Here is a 7,829-nt window from a genome sequence, read left to right on the forward strand (position 1 = left end):
ATCTGGTTTTGGAGAGAATGAAACCCCAAATCTGAGAGAGTTTTAGAAAGAAAAGTATGAAGTCCCTTGGTGGAGGAGGCTGAGCCAGAAACGAGGGTGTGGCTCCCTCTTGTCCAGGCTCTGGAAGGTTTATATTATGTAGCATTTAGACCAGAGAACCCGCACATGAATATCGGGGCAAATGTGCTGCTTTCCTGAGTGCCCCCCTATCCCTCCTAGCCCAGCCTGATCTTTGTCTCCTCTTGCCTGGACAAAGGAGGCTGAGCCGCACCCTTTCCCCGGACCAGCCCTTTCTTTCTCTGCTCTGGAAGTTGAGAGGAATCCAAGGGCCATTGAAGGGTGCTGGTTTGCAGATCTTGCTGCAGCTTCTGTGCTCTCCCCTTTCTTGGAGCCCAGGACAGCCCTCCCTCGACCTCCCCCTTCCCTTCCTTCTTCCCCCTCCCAGTGTCCCTAAAGGGGCCCACCTTCAAGAGCTCCTAGCTGAGCTGAGCTGCTGCCCCCACCCCCAGTCCCAGCAGCTTGCTCTCAGGAGCCTGGGAACCGGATCAGCCCCAGGGCCACTTCCAGATGGAAGACGCACCTGCGGCCCACTTCCCTGGTCTGTTTGGCTGATGGGGGCAGAAAGAAATGACTGGCGGGGGGGCTCCCCACTGCTCTGAGCCTGATGTCACAGAGCCTTCTCCTCTCCCTCCGCCCTTCCCCCTCTGCTCTGAGAGACTAGCCCCGCCCTACAGTGACGTCACTGTACCCACCCTCTCTCACCATCTTGGAAGTCTTTGTCTCTGGTGGAGGCTATGAGTGGGGTGAGCAGCTGGAGGTCCGAGTGCCCCCCCACTTTCCTTCTCCACACCCCTCCCCTCCGTTACCCCCATCTTCCAGACTGACAGATCCGGAGGGTCCTGCAAGTGTCGAAGTGTCTGTGAGCGAGGTGAGTGCCCCCTCCCTGCTCCTGCCTCAGCCCCTCCCTTTCTTCTCCTTCTCTTCTCTCCACCACAAAATTTTCATGAAGCCGAGGACGCCCCCTCCGCAATTTGCTTCTCTTAATGATCAGGATGTGGTTTCTAAGGGTGAGTGGAAGGTCCTGGGAGTATGGATACCTTTGTTTATGCCTGTGTTGTGTCCGTAGGTAGGATCGTCTGTGGGGGGGGGTATGAATGTTTCAGTGTGTGTACGTGTGTATGTATGGGGGGGTGCTCCGTGTGCCTACTCCCCCAGGGCTGCTTCTCCCTGGAGCTTCCTGCCTTCCCAGGCCTTTGTGTGGAGGTCTGGGGCTTGGGGGGTGGTGACGTGAAGTGGAGTGGAGGCCAGCAGGGAGAAGCCTTTGGAGACACTCCCTGCCTCCCCCCCTCAGGTGGATGTTTCCATCGTTTCTTCCTCCCTTCCTCCCATCCTTGGCTTGGCCTTGAGGCTGGGGAGAGGACACAGTCTAGGAACTCTTCCCCTCCCCTTCTCCTTGTCACCTCTTTTGTTTGGTGTCCTTTACTTTAATGGTATATTGATTTTTTGTTCTGGTTTCCACCAGGGCCTGGTGAATGGGGAGTTTCCACGTACCTTGCTGTGGAACAGAAAGAGGGGACTGTTCCTGAACCTGCGGATCTCTGTGATTTACAGCCTGAAAGAAAAGAGTTGTTTTAATGTGCACTTCTCTAATTACAAGGAATTTGGAGCATTTTGTCTCCCGTTTGTAGAGGACACTGAGCCAGAAAAGAGGATGTGCCTCCCTCTTGTCCAGGGTCTGCAAGGTTTATATTATATAGGATTTATGCCAGAGTACCCTCACATGAACAGCCAGGGCAGACAAGCTGCCTCCCTTGGTGCCCCAATCTCCCTCACCCCCTTCCCCGCCCAGATCTTTGTCTCCTTTTGGCGGGAGAAAAGAGGCTGAGTCCCGCCCCTTCCTTAGACCTCCCCCAACACTTTCTCTGCTCTGGGGATTGTGAGGAATCCAAGTTCCATTCACTACTGCTTTGCAGATGCTGCTGCAGCTACTGTTCTCTTCCCTTTTGTGGAGCCCAGGGCACCCCTCCCTCCACCTCCCCATGCCCTCTTTGTCCTCCCCCTCCCAGTTTGCATAAAGGGGCCGATCCTCAAGAACTCCAAGCTGAGCTCTGCTGCTGCTTCCCACCCCAGCCTCAGCAGCCTGTCCTCGTGAACCTGGGACCCTGGTCAGCGCTAGGGCCACTTCCACGTGGAAGATGCACCTGCGGTCCGCTTCCCTATTGTGTTTGGGTCATGGAGGTAGAGAGAAATGACTGGGAGGGCTCCCCACTGCTTTGGGCGTGATATCAGAAACCCCCTCCTCTCCTTCTTTGCTCTGGAGGAGACTACCCCGCTCTGCAGTGACGTCACAGAGTCCGGGCCTGAAGGAGGGGGTGGGGCTCTCCTACCTTCTATTAAGTGTGAGTTTCTTTGTCTCTGGAGGAGAATGTGAGTAGCATGGAAAGCTAGAGGTCTCCTTGCCCCTCCACACCCCTCCCCTTCGTTACCCCCATCTTGCAGACTGACGTATCCTGAGGGTCCTACTAATGCCTAAGTGTTTCTGAGGGAGGTAAGTGCCCCCTCCCCTGGTCCTGCCTCAGCCTCCCCCTTTTTTCTCCTTTTCTTCCTTTCTCCCCCCCCAACCTTTTCATGAATCAGACCCTCGACCCTCCCCAATTAGTGCTCAGGAGGTTGGGTGTAATGGTGGGTGGAAGATCCTGGAGTATCAATGCTTTTGTTTATGCCTCTGTTGTATATGTAGGTTGTATAATCTGTGTGTGTGTGTGTGTAAGACAGAGGCTGGTGGGGGGAGCGTGTGTCTTTTGTGGGTGTGTGCTCCTGTGCCTGCTTCCCCATGGCTGCTTCTGCCTGGGGCTTCCTGCCTGCCCATGCATTTGACTGCAGGTATGGAGCTTGGGGGGTGGGGAGATGCAGTGGGGTGGAGGCCAGCTGGGAGAAGCCTTTGGAGACACTCCCTCCCTCCCCTTCTCACGTGGATGTTTCCATCCTTTCTTCTTCCCTTCCTCCCATCCTTGGCTTGGCCTTGCGGCTGGGGAGAGAGGACAGAGTGTAGGAACTCTTCCCCTCCCCTTCTCCTTGTCACCTCTTTTGTTTGGTGTCCTTTACTTTAAGGTATATGATTTTTTGTTCTGGTTCCACCAGGGCCTGGTGAATGGGGCGTTTCCACGTACCTTGCTGTGGAACAGAAAGAGGGGACTGTTCCTGAACCTGGGATCTCTGTGATTTACAGCCTGAAAGAAAAGAGTTGTTTTAATGTGCCCTTCTCTCATTATAAAGGATCTGGAGCATTTTGTCCTAGGGCCTTTGATAGTTTGGACTTCTTCCTTTGAAAACGTGCCTGTCCTTTGACCTAGTAGAGAATGGCTCTTATTCTTAGAAATTGCAATCAGTTCCTTCTTTGTCTTGCATGTGCAACAGGCCTTAGAGATCTTTACTGTAAGGAAGATTTTCCTCACTTAGTTGTTACCTTTCTCATTTTAACCGCATTTAATCTGTTTGTGCAAAAGCATTTCAACTTTATAGAAGCAGAATCATCCATTTTATTTTCGGTGATTCTCTCTATTCTTTGTTCTTTCATAACCTCTTGCCCTATCCATCAATGTGAAAAGTAATTTCCTCCTCACTCCTCTAATTTGTTATCGATTCCCTTTTTATACCTGATTCCTGTATTCATCTGTGGTTTAATTTGATTGGTGGCGAGAGGTGTTGATGACCTATCAAATTTCTGACAAACTGTTTTTTCCTTCTGCTGTCTTTTTTTTTTTTAACTATATAGTGTGTCTTCTCCCCCCCCCCCCCCGCCCCAACTACTATCTATGGATTTCTTAAACACTATTTCGTTTTATTTGTTGGCTTCTGTATATTGCATACCTGATCTTTTCAACTGATCAGCTTTTCAATTTTTAAAAAGTTGAAATTGTTTTCTCGGCAGCTAGGTATTCTGCTGAGCCCAGAGTCAAGAGGAATGATCTCCTAGTGTTGAAATATGGTCTCAGACACTTACTATCTGTGTGACCCTGGGCAAGTCACTTCACCCTGTTTCCCTCAGTGTCTCATCTGTCCAATGAGCCACAAAAGAAAATGGGAAACCACTCCAATAGCTTTGCCAAGAAAACCTCAAATGAGATGAGGAAAAGTCACGACTAAACAACAGCAATAGTTATTTTCATAATCACAGATTTGTAATATCGTTTGGATCTGCTGCCGATAATCACTAAGCCAGACCCCTTTCTTTCCTCCTTCCACTCCCTCATTATTTCCCTTAAGATGTTTGACCTCTTTCTGAATTTTTTTTATGTTTTTTGTTTCTGATGTCATCAGGGTGTCCCATGTATTCCTCCCTCTCCCTATCCTCGAGAGCCATGCCATGTGAGGAATGGTATTTCTTGATTAGGAAGGAAAAGAAAAGTGAGCACAACTGATGGATGCATTTGGGAAAAGATGTGCAATGTGTAACACCTGTGGACCTCTCACCTGGATGGGGTAGGGTGATGATGTCTTCTTACATTTCCTTTTCAGGCCCACTTCATCTTTAATGTTTTGTTAGAGGTACTTTAAAAATTTTGCTGTGTCGTTCTTTCTACTTCAATTGTAGTTACTGAGTATATATACTGTTGGGTTGGGTTTTTTGTTTTTACTCAATTCACTTTGCATCAGTTCACAAAGGTTTTTCCATACTTCTCTGTACTCTTCCCACACATCATTTCTTCTTGCATGGGAACAGCATTCCATGCCTTTCATGTTCTTGTCTTGTTCCATGTCTTATTTAGCCATTCCCCCCTTGATGAGCATCTGCTTTCTTTACAAATCATACCTGTCACAAAGAGTGTTATTATAAATATTTTGGAATATATGGGGACATTTTTCTCATTAATGGCTCCATTGGGGTATAATGGAGTCTTTGTTTTAGAGGCTTTGGACATTGTTCTTTGCAGAATTCCAAATTACTTTGGAAAATGGATGTGTCATTTCACAGCTCCTCTAATATTAGTTTGTGTATATCCCTACCCCCTGTTTAGGTATCACAAACATGTTTGTGCCATAAAAGGAATTTGATAGGATTCCTTCTTTACCTGTTGTTTCAAGTAGTTTATATAGTATTGGGATGAATTTTTTTTAAATGTTTACTAGAATTCACTTTCACACTTGATCTGGTCCTGAGAATTTTTTCCTAGGAAACTGATGTGTGCCGTGTTCAATTTTTTCCTTTAAGACAGTTATTTATGTATTCTATTTCCTCTTCTGTTAACATGGGCAGGTCATGTTTTTTGTAATTATTCATCCGTTTCAAATAGATTGTCAGTTTTGCTGGCATATGTTTGAGCAAAATAGCTCCTTAGCACTGCTGTAATTTCATCTTCATTGGTGATGCATTTACTCTTTTGTTTTTGAAACTGGTAATTTGGTTTTGTTCTCTCTTTTGTTAATCAAGTTACCCAATAGTTTATCACGTTTTTTTTTGTCTTTGTTTTTGTTTTCCTTTGTTTTTGTTTTTGCTTTTTGGTGAGGCAGCTGGGGTTAAGTGACTTGCCCAGGGTCACACAGCTAGTAAGTGTCAGGTGTCTGATGCTGGATTTGAACTGAGGTCCTCCTGACTCCAAAGCCAGAGCTCTATCTACTGCACCACCTAGCTGCCCCTGATTTATATGATTTGTTAGTATTTTGATAAAAGCAGTACCTGCTTTTATTTTTTTAATTTGATTTTTGAAAGAAAAACTTCTTAATCTCACCTTTGACTTACAGATTTCCATGTTGATGTATAATAGGAGATTTTTCATTTGTTCTTTTCTACTTTTATATTATTCGTGCCCAATTCTTTGACCTATCCTTTGTCTGTTTTATGGATCTGAGCATTTAGAGACAGAAATTTCCTCTTAAGTACTGCTTTGGGTGCATCCCACAAATTTGGATCTCTTGCCTCGTTGTTGTAATTCTTTTTAATGAAATTATTGATTGCTGAATAATGTTTTGTTCTTTCACCCATTCATTCTTTGAGACTGTATATTTTACTTTTCAATTAATTTTAATCTATGCTTCCATGTCTCTGTAATTTATATTGCATCGTGGTCTGTAAAAAGTGCATTTAGTATTTCTCTTTTTTCTCCGTTTGGTTATGAGGTTTTTGTGCCCTAATACATGTTCATTTTTTGAGAAGGTACCATTTACAGCTAAGAAAAAGCTACATTCCTTTCTATTTCCATTCAGTTTTCTCCAGAGTTCTCTCATGTCTAACTTTTCTAATATTCCTTTCCTCTCTTTAACTTCTCTTTTTATTATTTTATGCTTATATTTGCTTGATTCTGAGAGGGGAAAGTTGAGCACTTAGTATAGTTTTGCCATCTCTTTCCTTCTGTATGTTATTTTACTTTTCCTTTAAGAAGTAGGTCTAAGCAAGAGTAATTATTAATGATTATATTTATATCTCCTATCTGTAATTTTCATCAATTATTACTATATTATTTTAACTCTCGTGTCTAATGCATGTATTCCTTTATAATTTAATTTGATACTTGGTGTGAGGTGTTGATCTCTTATCAAATTTCTTCCAAACTGCTTTCCACACGTGCCATCAGTTTGTTGTTTTTTTTATGAACTACAGGCAATTCTTGTTTTGTGTAAGTGGACCATTGGACAAGCCTGTAAGTAGAAGGATTTTGAAGTAATTTGAATTTGGCCACAGATGTGATTACAAGGGAGGGGGGCAGGAAGGGGGTCACATGCCTGTGAAGGGAGTGGGCCAGGAAACAGTTCAAGGACACATGGGGGCCAGGGACAGAGAAGCAAGAGTAGGAAGAGGATCAGGTGCATGTTGGGGCCAGCCATATGGTGGCCTGGCCAGAACTGAGAGGAAGAACAAGTGGAGGACAGACATGTGGAGGCTGGACATGACCACACACAGAAAAAGAGAGGTGACACATGGACTGAAGAAAGATACACAGTACCCGAGCAGGGGTGGACAGAATACTGACCCGTGGATGCCAGAGCTGCGGATTAATGGAGCAGCCAAATTTCTCCTCTCTCAGTGCTGGAGTTCTCAAGCCAAGGCCTGATCCGGAGGCTGCAGAGGTGGAAGGAATCACTCTGCACGTCCAAAACCCCATTCTTTCCCCTGGCCACTTCTCCATCAATACCCTTTAGATACTTGACCTCATTTAAAAACAATTTTATTGATGTTTTCTGTATCTTATGTGATGGTATCCCATGTATCCCTCCCTCTGCCTCTCCTCCTCCCTGAGAGCCATATCCTTGTGACAAATGGTATTTTTTGTTTTAGGGAGCAAAAGCAATCAACACAACTAAAATACTATACAGAGGAAAAGATATTTGTGGCAGGAGACAGTCTCTCTGAGAACATTCCAATTACTGCAGCCTTGCTCTCTGTGGAAGCGCATCTAGTCTCAGAATACTCAGTGGATGAAATACTTATAGGTGGAGACACCCACGCTCTGAGAAGACTCAGAGGAAAAGATACTTGTGGCAGGAGATAGTCTTTCGGGGAACATTCCAGTTACTGCAGCCTTGCTCTCTGTGGAAGCACATCTAGTCTCAGAATACTCAGTGGATGAAATACTTATAGGTGGAGACACCCACGCTCTGAGAAGACTCAGAGGAAAAGATTACTTGTGGCAGGAGACAGTCTTTCGGGGAACATTCCAGTTACTACAGCCTTGCTCTCTGTGGAAGCACATCTAACATCAGAATACTCAGTGGATGAAATACTTATAGGTGGAGACACCCACGCTCTGAGAAGACTCAGAGGAAAAGATACTTGTGGCAGAAAACTCTTTGGGAACATTCCAGTGTAAGAAAGAAGCTGGGAAGCCTCTCTG

At 45.5% G+C, this 7,829-nt stretch overlaps 1 long non-coding RNA gene across 3 annotated transcripts; it reads left to right on the plus strand.

Annotated features, from left to right (window-relative positions):
• Window positions 1-348: 348 nt before the first annotated feature.
• LOC110204699 (uncharacterized) lies at window positions 349-7,823 on the plus strand. 3 transcript variants are annotated; one of them, XR_002323387.2, is made up of 4 exons: window positions 349-928; window positions 1,523-1,742; window positions 4,321-4,482; window positions 7,274-7,823. It is a non-coding gene; the product is annotated as an uncharacterized LOC110204699 (long non-coding RNA). The 3 variants fall into 3 exon arrangements; XR_002323385.2 differs by lacking the exon at window positions 7,274-7,823 and having other exon boundaries at window positions 4,321-5,005; XR_002323386.2 differs by lacking the exon at window positions 7,274-7,823 and having other exon boundaries at window positions 1,523-1,733; window positions 4,321-5,005.
• Window positions 7,824-7,829: the final 6 nt, after the last annotated feature.

Source organism: Phascolarctos cinereus, unplaced genomic scaffold, assembly GCF_003287225.1.
Source record: "Phascolarctos cinereus isolate Bilbo 61053 unplaced genomic scaffold, phaCin_HiC Scaffold_920;HRSCAF=1575, whole genome shotgun sequence".
Lineage (NCBI taxonomy): Eukaryota > Metazoa > Chordata > Mammalia > Diprotodontia > Phascolarctidae > Phascolarctos > Phascolarctos cinereus.